We start from the raw sequence: 18013 nt of genomic DNA, 5'->3' as shown, positions 1-18013 counted from the left end.
TGACGGTGCCGCTAGGGAACGCCGGACACGTCTTCCCGGCTACGGACGACCCGGTCGCTCGTCGCGAGAGGCGGCGGCAGCAGACGGAGGTGGCAGCCGGGGCGCCGTGCGATCTTCGGCCACGTCTACCCGGTTTCGACGGAGCTGAGCGTGCTAAGCGGAGGCGCCTAGAGGGCGCCCCAGGGTCGTCGTGCAATGTTCGGCCACGTCTACCCTACTCCGACGGAGCTGAGCGATCCGAGGAGGCATCAAGAGGGCGCTGCTGGGGAGGCTTGCGGTCTGCGGTGACGTCTACCCGGTTTCGGCAGAGATTAAATGGGAGTATTCTTGGCCATCCTAAGCGAAACCAGAGCAACCCAAGAAAAAGTTTCAGGATGAGCACAATTGGATTCCTTTTGATGAACTAATATATTGGTCCGTAGGCTAAAACGTGCATCCCTTTTGCTAATCCAGCCTGTATCACCTCCACAGTGCCTGCTGGCATCTCATTTCTCTATAGAAACAGAGATAAGAACAGAGGCTGTGTGAGAGTCAGCACTGACCCAGAATTCGTATGGGCTTCAGGAGATAGAGAGCAGCCTCAGTAGAAGCAGGCAGAATCCAAACGCATGTTTAGGAACATAATAACCAATAATATTAATTGTGCACTCACCCATATATATGAACAGAAAAAAAAATGTATCAATAGAAATAAATAAGCATTTTAAAAGTGAAAATGCGTAATATGAGCCTGCTACAGGAACAACAGTGAGTCAGTTGTAGAGAAAGATGAGAAGTTAATCCCTGCTGAAATGTGTCCTTGCCATCATTTTCCCCACTGCATCCTTGAGTTCCTGGTTCCTCATGATGTAGATGAGGGGGTTCAGTGTTGGAGGCGCTACTGAGTACAAAAATGACACCACCAGGTTCAGGGATGGGGAGAACAGGGAAGGGGGATTCAGGTAGGCAAAGAAGTCCGTGCCCACAAACAGGGAAACCACGGCCAGGTGAGGGAGGCACATGGAGAAGGCTTTTTGCCGGCCTTGCTAAGAGGGCATCCTCAGCGCGGCCCTGAAAATGTGCACGTAGGACAGCACTATGAATACAAAGCACCCAAATACGGCAAGAACACTTACCACAGTAAATCCAGTTTCCCTGAGGTAGTCTGATTGCGAGCATGAGAGCTTGAGGATCTGTGGAATTTCAGACAAGAAAACTGGTCCAGAACATTGCCCAGGCAAAGTGGTATAGAAAATGTATTGGCAGTGTGTAGCAGAGAAAATAAAAACCCAGTGCCTCAGACAGCTGCAGCCATGGTGGCACAAGCTCTGCTGCCCAGGAGGGTCCCGTAGTGCAGGGGCTTGCAGATGGCAACAAAGCGGTCATAGGCCATGACTGTGAGAAGGGAATACTCTGCTGAAAACAAAAACAAAAAGAAAAATACCTGTGCAGCACATCCTGCGAAGGAGATGGCCCTGGTGTCCCAGAGGGCATTGGCCATGGCTTTGGGGAGAGTGGTGGAGATGCAGCCCAGGTCGAGGAGGACGAGGTTGAGGAGGCAGAAGTCCATGGGGGTGTGCAGGCGCTGTTCGCAGGCTACGGCAGTGCTGATGAGGCTGTTGCCCAGGAGGGCAGCCAGGTAGATGTGCAATTAGTTTTGCTTTACTGACTTACTTACTTGAATTACAGTGTTAAATGCCATGAGTAATGCTGCTCCAGTGAGCTCACAGCCTGCTCACATCCCACACATCCTGTAAGTTCCCTCTCCTCTCTCTCTTCTCCCTCTGTCACCTGCAGATCATGCCCCCAGCATTAATACGTGGTGCACAGAAACTGCTCCCGGGCACAGCTGTTTCTCTTCAGCTCTGCCCGCTTGTATGAGCTCCTTGTGTCCCAGGGGACCAGCCCAACTCAGCGGGAGAGGATGTGATTTTCTTCTCCCCATCTCTCTGGAGATGTCCATGAGTCTCCATGGCCAACAGCTTCTGAAAGGCTGCTGGATGATCACAGAATCACACATAATGAAGACATAGAATGGCTTAGGTTGGAAGGGACATTAAAGTCACTCACTCCCAACCCCCCTGCCATGGGTAGCGTTGCCAACCCCCAGATCATGTTGTCCAACAACCCATCCAATATGGCCTTGAATGCCTCCATGGCTGGGGCATCCACCACCTCCTTGGGCAGTCTGTTCCAGAGCCTCACCACCATCCATGTGCAAAAATTTCAGAAGAGGCACTTGCTGACTTACAGACAATTGCTGATGAACAAGGTGCCTGGGGTGCTCCTAGATGTGGGCAACACTGCCTGCAAGCTCTGGTAAACAACCTCAGAGATAGCCACCTCCTTTCTGAGCATTAGCTGGGAGCCAAATGTGAATGGGAGTATTCTTGGCCATCCTAAATGACACCAGAGCTCTGATTTTAGGACACCTGAGAGTATCATTTTTCACCTGTCCCCTTGGAGCATGCTGAGTTATACCGCATTATAAGCCCCACAATGGCTCTATTGCCCGTGTGCCCCCTTCTGAGCACCACTACCATTGTGTAGACACAGGATACAGCCAGGGTATATCCAGTGATGCTTTGCGAATGGAAAGCTTTCTAAAGTGTCTTTACACTAAGGAGAACACCAAAACTATGAACTCCTTGAGCTAGAAATCTTTTTGCATTTGCAGACCTAGAATCTTCTGGGATCACAGAAACATGGCAGGATGGTTCCCACCTGTGAAGCGATGAAAAAGAGGGATAAGGACTCTTCACAGGGGGTGGTCAAGGAAGACAAGGATAGGCTACTGCTCTGTATGTGAGAGCACACTGAGCTCTGCCTTGAGAGGGCAGAGGATCCCACTGTGAACTGATGGAAATGGCTTAAAGAGGAGACCAGCAGTGCCTGTTACTGGTTTCCTGATCAGGAAGAACAAGAGGAAGGGGACCTAAAAAGACAAACAAAGCAAAAAGATGCACAGAAAGGAGGCAGTCGGTGAGCCACGCTGTGGGCCATCCCCAGCCCTCGGTGTGAGAGCAGGGCAGTCTGGGCTGAGCACGATGGATCTGTCATGACAAGGAGCAGTCCTGCAGTGCTGAGCACAGACTGCCTGAGGTTGCTGAAGTCTCCATCTGAACAAGAGGCAACGCGTTTGGCTCAAGCTGTTTGGGATTCAGGTAATGAAATGAAAGCCTTAACTCCCCCCTCCTGCCCCCAGCACCTCTCCTAACTTCCACTTTGGTTTACAAATCTGCCTGTGGTTAGAGGCCAGATCTAGGTGATCTGTAAAATCCCCTCCAACCTGAACCATTCTATGATTGTGTAATGTTATGTCTGCACTGCCTGAGCTGAATCACTGGGCTGTATAAGGGAAGCCAACCCCTCCCTGTCCTGATCTGTCCCCTTTGTCATACATGCCACGAGCAGAGGTTTCCAGATTGGACATCTGCTTCTCTCATGTGCAAACGTGTCCAACCATGCTCCTGGAATCTAGTGGACATGTGGTGATTAACTGATCTGACTTTGAAGTATGTATTGCAGTGATGATCCCGCTGCCTTTCAGGAGCTGTCAGCCCTGGAATCCCCAGGACATCTCAGGGGAGATGACTGGGAAGAAGAAATCACATCCTCTGCTGCTGAGCTGTGTGGGGCACCTGGGACACATGGAGCTTCTATGAGTGGGCAGTGCTGCAGAGAGACAGCTGTGCCCAGGAGCAGCACTCGTGCAGCACACAGCAGGGCTAGGGACTTGAACTGCCCGTGAAGGGGAGAGAAGAGAAGGAAGAGAGCTTTCAGGCTGTGTGGCACATAAGCAGGCTGTGAGCTCACCGCAGGAACAATTCTCACAGCCCTTGGCAAGGTAAGTCTCTCACTGCAGGCAAGGAAGCCACATTTCCTGGAGGATTCACTAAATCTGGGACATACTATTGCATGTCAGGCTGCAGACTGTAAGTTTCTTCAACAGGGAATAACCTCTGCTCCAGCTGAGGGCTTCCCTGCTGCAGCATCAGAGCACAGCCCTGAGGGCTGCTTGTCTGAGTGAGCTGCACTGCCAGCTATCTGCCCCAGGTCAGGTCCTGCAGCTTTTGGAGCAGCGAGTGCTCCTACTGACCTTAAGCTGAAGGCCGCAGGACACAGCTCGCTGTAACCTTTCAGTTCTGTGTTGGCAAGGGGATCCCTGCGAAGTCGTGGCACATGCAGAATAGTTGTGTGCTATGTGTGCGCTGTGAAACAGTATTCCCTCCTGTACCACAAGTGTAGCTGATAGCAGCATTCAGTTAGAAGTAGGGACAGAAGGCCAGTGCACTCTATAATACACCAATACCACTGTCCTCAGTATTTAAAAGCTTTCTGTACTGTAAGAAAAGCCAGGCACCCACCCCATGCAGCCTCCCAGATTTCCCAGGACTAACTACAACCCCACCTTATAAAGCACATCCATTTCATTAGACAGGGATTGCAAGCTATACTAGAGATATAGGATTTATAAATGCTCACTGATAAATACCAAGGCTATTCCTGTTCCGAGTGGCTAAAGAACAAAAAGCTGGAGGTCCTGCAGTTAGGACACAGCTGTGAAAGTTAAAGGGTGCTTACATCAGATGTGGGGTTGTTTCTTTTATTTAAGCAGAGGTTTCATGGTTACTTTGAATCATAAATAAGATCTGCTTCTAGTAGCTGACCTGTCTTCAGCTTCTTTTAGTCTTGTAGCCTTGCCTGGGCCTGTTTCAGTAACAGCACCTTATGGTCCTATGTTATTGTGCAAAGCTGTTGTTTTAAGCTTCTGTCTAGAAGAGTTGTTACATGTTCCAGACATAAGTCTGGCAGTCAGAAAAAAAGAGTTAAAAATAATAATAAAAAAAAAAGCACTGTGAGCCAAGTTATGAGGAATTACCAGGTAGAAGAGTTGGTTTCTTCATTCGGGAATGCTATTTGTTACATTTTCCTTTAAGGAAAGAAAACAAAAGCAAAAAGATGCACAGAAAGTAGGCAGTCGGTGAGCCACGCTGTGGGCCATCCCCAGCCCTCGGTGTGAGAGCAGGGCAGTCTGGGCTGAGCACGATGGATCTGTCATGACAAGGAGCAGTCCTGCCGTGCTGAGCACAGACTGCCTCAGGTTGCTGAGGTCTCCATCTGAACGAGAGGCAACGCGTTTGGCTCAGGCTGTTTGGGATTCAGGTAATGAAATGAAAGCCTTAACTCCCCCCTCCTGCCCCCAGCACCTCTCCTAACTTCCACTTTGGCCTTATCTAGTCAGAACTATCCTTCTGATACAAGGGGGCTGAAATCAGCTCCCACCAATTGCAGATGCCTCTGTATTTTCCTGTGCAAAGCCACTGTCTCCCTGTAGATACCAGGCACCATTCCTGGACAACTCCTGTTCCTCACAGTGCTCCCAGCACCCGAGCCTGCCATCTCCAGCTCCCCATGCTGTACCACGTGCTGAGCATTGGGAACAAAATTTTTCAGCACCTTCCAAACCAGCTCCTAGAAGTGCACATCCATATACCAAGATGGGTGCTACAAATGGCCTTCCCTCAGAAGAAGAATGTCTCTAATGAAAGCAAGGCACACAGCAGAAAACTTCCCCCAGCATCCCAGCCTTGCCCAGCCACACTTGTCCCAGGACGGCTGCAGGCTGTGCAGCCGGGTGCCCAGGGCTGTCATGCAGAGCAGGGTCAATGCTGTGCCCCAAGGGGCTGCGTGCCGGGGTAGGGACTCTGTTGCCTGCCAGGCTCAGTACTCAGCCTGCCCAGGGAGCTGCCCAGGGCCAAAGAGCTCACAGCTACACTGCACCAAAGGGGAATTTCCACAAGGAAGACCAATACTGGGATTTTCTGCTGTTTTTTTTTTCTATTTTCTGCTTCTAGGGGAGTGTAAAGATGTAAAGTGAGAAACAGAACATCATATATCATGCACACAGCTGAGAGTCCTAAAATGCTTTCAGTCTCTCTTGTTCTTATGAGCATGTATTTTCCTTGCTGAACCAATTGAGATTCTCTTATGTTCCCTTTCTCATTTGCAAACATGAGCATGCACCTACACAGTGCCTGCTAACAGGATGGGTTCTGATCAACAAATAGGAATGCATTGCATCTGAGCTGGTGTCTGTATGTTCAGACAGGGAAAAGATGAGGAAACACTTTCCAGGTGAAAAGTCTGCAGGCATGAGAGATATGATCGGGGAATGAGAAAAAAGTAATAGCTTAATCTTTTGAGAGGAAGAATTTCCCAGAAGAAAACATATAACTGCCTTTATCGTGGACACCTTCTTCAAAGCAAGCCCTTACCCAGAAACAGCCCTCACGGCTGTTAGATCCTCTGCAGCCAGAGCTCTTTCAGAGTATAGGAACATCTACTCAGGCTGGAAAAGCTGGAAGCTGGAAAAGAGTTGGCTTTCCCTTAATGAGAGTTATGATGTATCTCCCTGAGGCCCTTCGGAGCTGTGATCTGACCTTCAGGATGCAAATCTTTCCCATAGCCTGAAGAACAAAGTCGAGGGAAGAAGCAGAGTGATGCTATATGCATGGAAATGCTGTGGGGTTGGTGAAATGGACGTTAGGTGTCTGTTTTAAGAAGCGCAGTGATGAGGTCTTGCTCACGTCCCTTGAGAAAGGGTGGGCGTTGTGTGATGAGCAGTCGGTTCCTCTTCTCTCAGCAGGGTCTGGCTTCTTTGGAAGGTAACTTGTGAATGCACTTGCCTTCCATCTCCAATCTGTGCTATTTCACAGCAACTGGAAACAAGCCCACGAGCTCCCTTTATCCTGCACTAAGCAGCAGTGAATCTCTTTGCCTCCCAGGTCTCAATCACAACCGTTCACAATGAGTGCAGCAGAAGTGCTCAGGATTTCTGACTTCACTGAGCACCCTTTGGGCATCATGAGTAGGATGAGACCATAGGAGAAAAAGCATCCCTAAGACTTTGATTTTCAACCCACACATTTCTTGTGTCAGTTGTACAGATGCCTACAAGTACTTTTGCATTAGAAGTGATTTCAACTGACAAATTCTAAAAGAAAATCTGTGACCACAGTACCAACACATTCCTCACAGGGATGTGGTTGTTTCCTTGAGAGAAGAAAGGCAGAGGCCTTCATGGCAAACTCAATGTCATGAACTGTAGCTTACATCACTGACCTCAACGAACATTTCCCCCTTGGAAAGACCTGTCTCTAACTTTCATACTCCTTGGACAGGTCCTCATGCCCAAAGGTCCTAATACCCAGAAGTGCCAAATGCCCAACAGCAGCTCCATCAGCGAGTTCCTCCTGCTGGCGTTGGCAGACACGTGGCAGCTGCAGCTCCTGCACTTCTGGCTCTTCCTGGGCATCTCCCTGGCTGCCCTCCTGGGCAACGGCCTCATCAGCACAGCCGTCACACAGTCATGGCCTATGACTGCTTTGTTGCCATCTGCAAGCCCCTGCACTACGGGACTCTCCTGGGCAGCAGAGCTTGTGCCACCATGGCAGCAGCTGCCTGGGGCACTGGTGTTCTCTATGCTCTGCTGTACACTGCCAATACATTTCCTATAGCACTGTGGCAGGGCAATGCTGTGGACCACTTCTTCTGTGAAATCGCCCAGATCCTCAAGCTCTCATGCTCACAATCATACTGCCTCAGGGAAACTGAAATTATTTATTTTACCAAGATGGGTGCTACAAATGGCCTTCCCTCAGGACAGGAATGTCTCTATTGAAAGCAAGGCACACAGCAGAAAACTTCTCCCAGCATCACAGCCTGGCCCAGCCACACCAGTGCATGCTCCAGGGCTGCACACTGCCAGAGAACAGCTTAACACAGTGCTGGACCGTGAGGTTAAGTCCCAGCTTTTCCCAGACAGAAGTACAGATGAGCACCTTTTGGTTTTGGTGAACTACTAGGATTCAGCAGTCATCCCCACATCCACCTCACGCAAAGCCATATAGCCAACTATGCAGTTCTGCTCTTGCACTGTGGTTAAGCTGATGGTCCTTAGAAAGTTTTTCCATGTCCATTAATGGATTCACAGTGTCAGTCCAAATGTCTTTCCAAAAATCATAACCGATATGAAAAAAAAGTGCATTGTGCATCACAGTGAGAGGGGTTACAGCAGGAGTACTGGGAAGGTTAAGTTGGCAGCGCAGTTCTCAGCATCCTAGCAGAGAAATGGGAGAGAGAGCCAGGGGATGGCAAGGCAAGTAAAGAGCAATCAATTGCAAGGCCAGTTCTGCTCAGATTATGTGATTTATTGCCTAACCTCATCTCCAGCCAAGATGAGGAGCAGCTATGATCATAAGTAATACCCCTAAACTTGCCCCAAGCTGTCTACATCTTAAATCACCACTTCCTAAGTTTTCAGCTGAGTTCTCCCTCGTGCAATGCAAGAGTCAGGGCTCAGTAGCCTATTCCAGCTCTGGATTTCCAGCTCCACTCAGGAGCAGTGAATGACCCGCAGGAGACCTCTGAGGAACGAGGACCTAGGCCCTATAAAGTCATTTCTGATCTTCAAAAGAGACTTATCAGGTGAAATCTTTATGCAGAAGAGACAGAACACCCACAACTTTGTGCCTGCGTCTTCCCAGAGATCCTCATTTTGCACTCATCATTTCAAGGGGTTCAGTAAGGACTGTGCAGTAAATAGCTACACAAAACCAAAGCCAAGCCAAAATCTCACGGTTCCTCTTTAACCCCAGACAGGACTCTGCCATCCCGCACTGCGTGGCCAGGGCACTGACTGAAGCCATGTATTGCGTCGTAGGAAACACAGATGAGAAATTGTTTCAGTTTCCTTTGTTACAGTGGCTTAGGCTTGCGAATCTTCCCAAAACCTGGTGCTACAGAAACCCAATACTGAAGGCATGGTCTGGTGTAAGGAACCGTACAGCAGAATACCTTTGTGTGCAGTCTGGCCTTGCCCGGTCTGTGGGGCTGTGGGGGTTGGGGGGAGGACAGGGTTGTGTTGGCTTTTCTTTCCCTGAGCCACATGATAGAAATGTCCCAGAAAGTCGTGGGTTACCTTTGGAGTTCGCTTCATTCTAATTTACATCATGTCTTTTTTTTTTTTTTTTTTTGTGTGTGTTTACTGGTTTGAAATGTATATGCCGAGAAGCTCATGTATTTTTATGTAAATATTTTTTGTGGTTTCCCCACTGCCCTCCTCTGTAAATATTTAGAATTCTCATATTCTCACTTTTTATGATGCAGATGTGGTTTTGTTTCTGTTTTTTATTTGTACTGTAATGCAGCAATCCAGACTGAGGTGTCTTGTATTAAGCAAAAGCAACAGTCCCACTGAGCTCACACTCAGATGTACAACGTGACAGCATTAATCAAGCCAGGTTAAAAACTATTCCTGGGTACATTTGTGCTTGTGCCTCTGCCTCGTTAATTTACAGTAAAAAGAAAAACCTGGAAAGCCAGTTCAGGGCCACAGCAGGGATCTCTAAAGCCAAAGGACAAGGTGACTTTGTGCTCATGTGCCAGTACCCCTACTGCTGCTCGTCTGCCCGTCACAGAGCGGCCCTTACCGCTGCGTAGCGAACAACAAAGCGGCCTGGGCATCTTCAGGCCTCCCTCCTTCTCACCCAGCACGACAGGGCAGCAGAAATAGCTCAGCACAGACGGTGTGGGCAGACAGATGGCAGCGGCCATGGGGATTCTGACACAGCAGGCATATGGCTCATTGGCAATTAATAGCAAAAGTAATCAGGAGGACTTTCAGCAGGTCTTCTCTGGGGGGGACACCTGTAATGACTGAGGGTTATTGCGTTTGGTTTGGCCTCGCACGTTTCACAGAGCCCACGTAAGGAATACGAGAAAAAAAAGGAGAGAGAAGGAAAGGAACAAACTAGGGGAGCAGGAATGAATGTGGAGTGGGTTATCCCTGCGTGCTCCCACCAGGCGGCATTGTCCAACCACTTCTCACTGCCAGCTTTTGGGCCCACTCACGAGAATTAGGCTTTGTTCTTCTAGTCAACTCTGTTCAGGTGCCCGACTCCTGATACCTAGGGAAAGATTTGGGGGTGTGTTTTGGGGGTGAGATTTGGGTTTTTGGGCTCTGGCTTAATGTCCTGGGGCAGGAGGCTCCTGGAAGTGATAACCAGAGCAACACAACGGGTCCACAAAAGGCACACACGCAAAAACCAAAGTCTCCCCTCCTGCAAATCAGCGGTCACCCTGAAGGACAGACAGTCTCATCAGGAGCAATATATTCCAGGAGAGCCTCTTCCTGCTGCACTTCAAGTTGTCAATTTAGACACAACATTTATAAAAACAAAGTGCCAGACAGGGCCAGGTTCTCAGCCAGGCAGCCAGCAGAGCCACCTCCACAGCCCAGGGCTTGCTCCCAAGGCTGGGAGACACCTGCCGTGCCCCTCGCCCCTCCATCACGTGCTCACCTTTCACAGGCTTCACTTATCAAGATCTTTTAGCTGTCATTCTGAGAAAGATCTTAGTGGTCACCTCATGTAAAGGATTTGTTTTGCATCTCTGGTTCCTCTTCTTTCCTTTCAGTTCCACTTCTCCCCCTTCATCCAGCCCCAGCGGATGGGAATGGGAGCACAGTCTGTCTCAGCTTCTACAGAAGATGCTGTGAGTGGGTGGGCGCACAATGAAGCGTGTGCTGGCCAAACACAAACAGGAGACCACATGTTGGGCATTCAAGATTCACTAAACAGAAGAGGGGAGGTTTGTTGATAACACCGTGCAATACAACAGCCTTCCAGCTCACACTTGCTGAGGTACATGTAGGGAACAGAAGGTGCCTCAGTTACTACAGTGCAGTCTCCGTTTTCTGCAGCACAGCAAGAGAAAGGCTACTCTAAACATCCTCCCTCCCCTCCCCATGTTTCTGACAGCACTGCCCAAGGCCGGCTGCCCTTTGCTGTTTGCTCTCTTATGATTTACTTCAGCACATGGCCAACATCAGTAACACAGATTACTGATAAAGCAAGCATCAGTGCTTTCCAACTCACTGATGTTTGAAAGGCTTCATGAAGCCGTGGCGTGTTCCTGTATGCAGCAGATAGGAAAAAGGAATAACAAGAAAGCATACATATAGGTAATTAATTTTTTAATTTTTTTTTAATGATGTTCTACTGTCACTAATGTCCAAGAGGCAAAAGCCAAAGTCAATACACAGAAACGGAATCAGACTGAAAGCAGCAGTTGATTTGTGTGTCTTTGCGTCCCCTTCCCTTCCAGGCAAGCAAACAAGGCCTTTCAGAAATTGCTGCTTTATTCATCAATGAGAGGGGTTGTGTAGATGGAATGCTGGATTCCAAAAGTGCACGCAGGTGCCTGGGGCTTGATCAGCATCACCTGGAAGGAGGAAAAAGGAAAGGCAGATCAGCAAGGGCCCTTCTCTTCTCTGCTGCCCTGGCAGCCCGCTGTCCCAGTGCATCCCACTGAAGGGAAAGGGAGCGGGAAGCTGCTGTCCCTTCCTCAGCTCGGAGGTGGGACGGTGGCAGGGAAAGAAAGTGAATTCCTGGTTCCCTTCCACAGCCACAGAGACAACTTCCCGAGGAGAGGCTCTTCTGAAGAGCTGCAGAAATGCTTCGGGACCCAGGCAGCATCTGGGAATGCTTTTCCGCACCCCACCACTGTGTCCTGCCTTGCTGCCCCTCCTGTCAGCCCCCTGCTCCTTAGTTCTGTCAGGACTTGGGGTCCTCATTCCCTTGGCCCATGGTCCTGGGCACCTGTCCTTCTCTATCACTGCTCAGAGCATTTTGTGTTCTCTCACAAAAGACCTACAGCACCATCATGGCATGAGCTGACCCACGGCAAATGTGCTGCACAAGTGGTACTCACTTGGTCCGGGGGTGATGGCAGTCTTTGTCCTGGATCGTCCCTGGAGGTGGGTGCCTGGAGCCATGTACTTCCCCTTCCTGGTGATGGCAGGCTCCACAAAGTAGCAGGGACCTGGCCCGCAGCTGTCCACTGCAGGCAGTTTAAACCCTATAAAGCTGTACATGGGGGCGTGGGCTTTGGTGGGGCTGTGGCCCACGTAACCTAGGAGGAAAAGCAGAAGAGAGCACACCTCTGTGTGGCTGCATGTTTCTAGCTGCTTTGGAACAGGGGCAGTTAAGTGCCCGGCCCCGAATTTCCCTTCCCGCGTGACTTCTTCCTCCAAGAGCAAAGCAGGAAAGTTGTGCAGGACCTCGGAGCACAACAGTCAGTCCCTTAGTGCAAGCAGCCATGTGAGTGCCTTGCAAAGTCACCAGAAAAAGACAGCGGAGCTTTGGCCAGCACGCTGCCTGTACCCAGCAGTTTCCAAAGGATTTCCCGCACCACCCATGCAGGCACTCCACAGCGAGAGCCCCCTAAGGATCAGCTGTTCTGCAAGACCCCGTAACGCCTCTGTACAGCTGCAAAGCTGAGCCTGTGCTGGGCAGAAGAGGGCCCTGGGTCACACAGGGCAGCGCCGGCGGGATCGGCCTTCCTCAGCCAGGCCTGGCTCGCTGCTGCGCCAGAGAGCCGGGAGGCTGTGACAGAAAGGGGAAAGGCTCGGGAGCTGCTCTGCCCCATGACGGCCCCAGCGCGCCCCATGCCCTGGGAACGGTCGCTGTACCTGTTGTCCCCGGGATGCAGTACTGGGGCCCGGGGCTGGGGAACTGGGCCGAGATGAGGCCGCGTGGGCGATGAGGTCTCCACGTCCCCACCCAGGCTCCGTCCATGCTGGCGCAGAGATGCCTCCAAAGCCTAAAGGCAAGAGCAGAGGAGTTACTGATGGGCTGCCCTGACGGAGGCCACAGGTGAGCTTTGCTTCCTGCCCCCCACGCCTTGCAGCCCCGAGGGGCAGGCAGGAGACAGTCTCTCCTTTGCTCAGCTGTCAGCTGTCCGCCACGTGGCTTGCAGCTCCTGAGCCAGAAGGGCCGGCAGCAATTTCTCCTTACAATCTGTGACACAGTCATCAAACTTGTGAAATAAAGCAATCTGAGCAAAAAAATGAAAAACTCGTGAAGAAACTTCCTGAAATAAGGAACTCTGAAAATGATGACTGAAAATTTTTGAGATAAAAAGTGACGCATTTCTGAAAAATTTCTGGAAAAAGGAAATAAACTTGATGAGAAATCATAAAACAGTCCTCCATAAACTACTGGGAAGAGAAAAATAAAAGCAATAAAACAGAAACACTGATAAGAAAATAAAAAGCAAACCCTATGAATGCAGCCTTGGGGCATGGCCCTGGCAGTCCGTGCCATCCCCTCCATCCCCAGAGCGCTGAGCAGAAGAGATGCATACAGTGGGCACATCTGGGATCTGTTCCACGGGGCACAGCTCTGCAGGGTGCCCTGCCTGGGCTCCTCGTACAGATAAGCCCTTTCTTGTTCTCAAAATCATCTAAGAATGGAAGTGTTTGTAGTAGGGCAGCCAACATTTCCAAAGTGACAGGCAGCCAACCTGGTTTGATTACAAAAACAATGGAAAACCTGACAACTGATTTTTTTCCACCCTGCTGGCATTTCTCATAGGATCTCACGGCACTTCCAATAGGTACTGATGTACTTCCATACACCAAATGGCAAGGGACTGCCTGTTAAGTTTCTTAAATCGAGGAATAATCTCCAACGAGAGAGCCTGTAACCTGATTTATTTACAAGAAACCCCTCTATGTGAGCGTTGCTATGAAATACCTGCTCTTATTTTGCATATATGCAGACATAAATCCATAAAGATGAACACAGACAGATTCTCCTTGACGCCACTATGCAGCATAAGGGAAATTCAAGAAGGGCCTTCCTATGCCCAAGTTGAAACCTTTGCAAACACAGGGTGTAAAGGAGCATTTTCACCCCCACACTTTTCAAGCATCCCATTGGACAGTACAGATGGACTCTTTCACAAATAGGCTTCTCACCAACGTAGAGCTGTAACACAGCCAGCTCCAAGGGCTTGTTTGTGCTGTGCCTTGAGAAGAAGTGCATCCCAAAGCCGTCCCCCACTCCATAAACACAGATGTTGATCACAGTTTAAGGTGGGCTGTAAGAACAATGAAGGCACAGGATTAGTGTGCTTACACGGGCTGCTCCCTGCATCAATCTCAAACTCTCCTTCTTTACTGGGACCTTTCAGCCCTAATCCAGCAGAAATAAGCAGCAGTTCCTTAAAGGAATGCTGGTGGATTACTGGGGGAGTTAGAAGACCACCACATCAGGTTTGCTCACATACTGGTCTCTTTGCTGATCTCGCCAAAATCCTCATGTGCTCTGCTGTGACTGCTGCAGAAAGGAAACTTGCCTCCTTTTCTCAGGTAGCTGGTGGGAGCTGGCTCGCTCTGCTCTGCATGCTGCTCCTCCTCCTGCAGAGTGTCAGCCAGCCCCTGAAAATCACCAAGATCTTTGTCTTAGAAGCTCTACAGTTACTACCAGTGCGGCCTTTCATCATTCAGGAAATTTTATTCAAACCAAGAGGGAAAAGCAACTCACTGGGACGGGGCTATTTTCAGAGCAGGACTCTCTTGGGACAGGGTTATTTCCAGAGCAGGACTCCTGAGAACCCTTGTCTCAGTGTTCCCAGATTGGACCCCATAGCATTCATCCCCTACAAAGCAACAGTCTTTCTAAATGATTTATTTTTTCTTTTCTTCACTTCATTCCTTGAAATGCACATTCTGATACAGTATCCTCATTTTTCTGTAAATAATTCAGAGGCTTTGCCAAAACTCACTCACAGTGGAAGCCCCACCTAGCTAATGTTCCTCCTTACAGCACAAATCTAAGGAGTGTAGTTGCAAATTCTGAATGTCACAAATCTCAGACACCTTCAGAGACAAACAGACAAAGCAGAAAGCTGCCTGCTGGCACCTCACAGGTCAGCAGCAGAACTGGGGAGGGAACCTCAAACTAACACCATCCCTTCCTGCCTGTCCTGTTTCTTTTCCTTCTAGATCCAACACTGCCAGGAGGTTTCCTCCATTCCCACTCCCCCACTGACTGTTTTTGGTGAATGTGCTGCACTGATACCCTGACAGGGCAGGTCTCAGCCTCCAACCTGGAGTGAAAAACTGTGCCACCTTCCTAGACTCACTCTGTTCTTTTGTATTTAGCGTGGTGTGATGACAGCATCATCCAGGTTCTCAGCACAGACACTGGTCAAGGTTTAATGCAGGCTGTTGGCAGATGTCAAAATCAGTGCCAGAATGCAATTGCAGACTGTGAGGTTGCACTGGATGTCAGGCTGAACAAGAACCAGTTCTTCCACATCCTTACAAGAGGACATTTAATTCCTTTTCGTAAGTAAAGAGCAGCAAGTCTATCTGCTGATCTCTTACTATTTCCAGGTCTAGCTAGCACAGGATTTAGTTCAAAGGCCACTCTGGAAAGCAGAAGGTCAAGGAAGCCTGGTAATTTGGACAGGTACTGGCTGACATGAGGGCTAATACAGACTTGCCTCTGCAACCCAGCATATGACACTACTTTGCTTCTGTGCTATCACCAGCTCAGAAGCTTTCTCGTCAGTTGATATCAAACACAAGAATGGGACACATTTTGGAGAGGGAATTCAGTGAGTTTGGGCATTTTTTTCTTAGCAAAGTGACCATGAGAACCACTGGAACATCTTGCTTAAGAGTTGTTACTGCTCTGGGTAGGCAGCTTTGGAGTCTGAAGGAGTGAAAGGGAAGGGCAAAAGTGCAGGAGTGTTAAAAACATCACACTGTGCTCTAATGCAGCAACAGTGCACAGATATGGCCTAAAACCAAATCCATTTTTTAGCTCATGCACCATACCTGCATTCACCTGTCAGTAACTGAGATCAAGGAAGCGCTTGGCAACTGCATTTCTGACATACAAAGCCTATGGCACTAACACTGTGTGCCTCCTGAGCTCCAGAGCACTGCTGAGGCACCCAGAGTGGTTGGTCAGCTCTGAAAATGCTATCCAGAATGCTGAGAAGCACAACTTCTTCCCGTGCAGCACCACTCTGTTGGTGCTTCTTTTGGTCATGCTGGAGCTGCCCTTCCCTCCCAGCTTGGTGCTCCCTCTCAGCTCCAAGCAGCTGCTGGACAACCCAGGGGCTTGTCCTGGGACTGAATTTCACCACACTTCCTGCTGCAACAAGTGGGAGAGACGTGTCACCTGTCACACTCCCTCCTTCTGAGAGCACTGTCCTACGGAGGCTGTTCCACTGACTGACCTCTGGTGTCCTGATAGACCTCACATACACAAGACAGGGGACTGCTTCCTACAAGAACAAAGATCATTCTCCTGGAATAAGATGATAGGATGTTACAGGGGGCGATTCTATAACAGAGGACATTCTTTCTGCTCAGATGTCGTTCAGTGGAAGCAAGAAACAAAGGCACTGAGCCCTCAAAATTGTCAGGCCTCGCAGACAGCTTGGAGTGCAAAACAAACCCATAAAGAAAACTCTTTTCTCCAGGGACAAATGCAAAAGGCACAGCCAGTGCTCTGCAGGCTTGTGGGTGGCAGAGGGCCTGCGAGCAGCGTGATCACAGAACTCCATTCTAATCATAGGTACGTTAACTTCACTGCTATTGAGTGCCAACTGCTCCAGATTTCAACGGAAGCAGTGAGACCACAGTCAGCTCTGCATCCCTGCGTGCTGCATTGGCTTTTCATTCACAGTACAATGTATGGTGAACTATAAGCAGGAAGACCTACACCGATCTACTTGCATTCAGCAAAGCACACATCAAACCTTCAGCTTGACACCCGGGTTGGAGCGGTTCAGGCTGCACACGGTCAGTGCCCCTCCAATGATGCAGACAGCAGTATCCTGAGGCCTGTAAGAAAGACACAAATACAAAGCTGGAATAATCCTGCAGCAGCCATGGGCGTGGAGGCAGCAATCCTGTTGTTATCTCCCCACATCACATTTCATTTCTGTGATGCATTGGGATGAAGACCACCAAAACACACAGCCCAGGAAATCGCCTTTAAAACACCATCTCTCCTAAACATTTACACACTGTGCTCATGGTCCTGACAGCCTCCTCAGCACACCCACACACCGTATCCCTGCGGAGCTCCACCGTGACACATCACCAGTGTTTAATGCACGATGGAGATGCTGCTGCAGCTGTTCAATCCAGATCGATCTGGAGTCAAACGAGGACAGCAGTGGGGCTTCAGAGCTCTCGGGCTTGGTTGGAAGGGCACAGGCCAGCCACAGTTTTGCTGGATGATTACAGAACAGGGGATTTATGCTTCAGCTCAACTCTGAGGTTACACTCCCTACGTAGCCCCGAAATACAGGATTTCACAGAGGGAAAAGAAGAAAGGGAGAAGGGAAGTGTCTGCATCTAGCAAATGCAAAACCAGGCACATCCCCTGCACATTCTGCTTTCAAGGGTGTATGGGAACTGCTGAATCACGGCCTGAACCACTGATTGGTCACCTGAGGTGAGCACCAAGTCAGCCATGGGGGCACAGGTGAAGGTGATATACCTGTGTGGGTGGAAGGGGTGGAGCCTAGTTCCTCCTCTCTCAAACCCCATTTAAGGGCTGACCACCACCAGGGAAGGATCTCTTCTTGGAGATCCCTCCCATGTGGAGTCCTCTGCGAGCCTTGTCATCTTAAAGGTGAGCCATCTTCTCTTTTGTATTACCTGTATAACTGTTTATATAGAACTACTTAAAATATACCATCTTCTATACTATTCCCTGGTGGAGTATCGTCATTAGGAGTTATTTACCCTACATTTGGCGAGCCAGGCAGCTCTAACTAAATCCATAATGTCCTTTATTTGGAGTATGTTTAAATGGGCCAAGGGGGAGAACGTTACCCCCCTAGAACAGACAATCCCTGGTCTAATTCCAGGATTCATGGGGTCACCCTACTATGGATTGGCATCCGTTATTGAGAAATGGGGACCCATGCGGGTTCCAGGGACTGCCGCTCCTTCTCCATCTTATTTGACTGACTACTTTGTAGGATTAGATAAAGACATACTTGTTACCAAGGAGCGGCGGTTAGCTGCCTCTGCAGTAGCCTGGCCATTAGTAATGGCCATACTCAAGTTAGATGTTGCAAATGTTAATATGGAAACTGAAAATCAGTTATTACGAGACCGTATTGAGAAACTGGAACAACAGCTGGGTACATT

The sequence above is a fragment of the Cyrtonyx montezumae genome, unplaced genomic scaffold (assembly GCF_038088225.1).
Source record: "Cyrtonyx montezumae isolate F1298 unplaced genomic scaffold, pur_monq_1.0 scaffold_9, whole genome shotgun sequence".
NCBI lineage: Eukaryota > Metazoa > Chordata > Aves > Galliformes > Odontophoridae > Cyrtonyx > Cyrtonyx montezumae.
Note: the sequence above shows the minus strand (reverse complement) of the source record.